Below are 243 nucleotides of genomic sequence, written 5' to 3' on the forward strand. Positions count from 1 at the left end.
GTGCCCTCTGTCGAGAGCAGGGGTGCCGTGTAAAAAATCCTTTTTTAATATTTTTTAAATTGCTAAAATGTTCAAAAAAGCAGCTATTATATAATATCCATTTCTAATGTCGCCAATAATTAGAGATTCACTGAAATTCCGGCTGCCGAAAATTAGTTCACCAATCAGGATTTACTTTCACGTGGTGTGACGCTCTGCGCGTATTATCCCGCTCTATGTGTGTGTGTGTGTGTGTGTGTGTGT

At 39.5% G+C, this 243-nt stretch overlaps 1 protein-coding gene across 1 annotated transcript in view; it reads left to right on the plus strand.

Annotated features, from left to right (window-relative positions):
• Positions 1-243, plus strand: part of LOC107697703 (transcription cofactor vestigial-like protein 2) — a 9,447-nt gene that overhangs the window by 5,951 nt on the left and 3,253 nt on the right. The window lies entirely within an intron of this gene.

Source organism: Sinocyclocheilus anshuiensis, unplaced genomic scaffold, assembly GCF_001515605.1.
Source record: "Sinocyclocheilus anshuiensis isolate Anshui unplaced genomic scaffold, SAMN03320099.WGS_v1.1 scaffold446, whole genome shotgun sequence".
NCBI lineage: Eukaryota > Metazoa > Chordata > Actinopteri > Cypriniformes > Cyprinidae > Sinocyclocheilus > Sinocyclocheilus anshuiensis.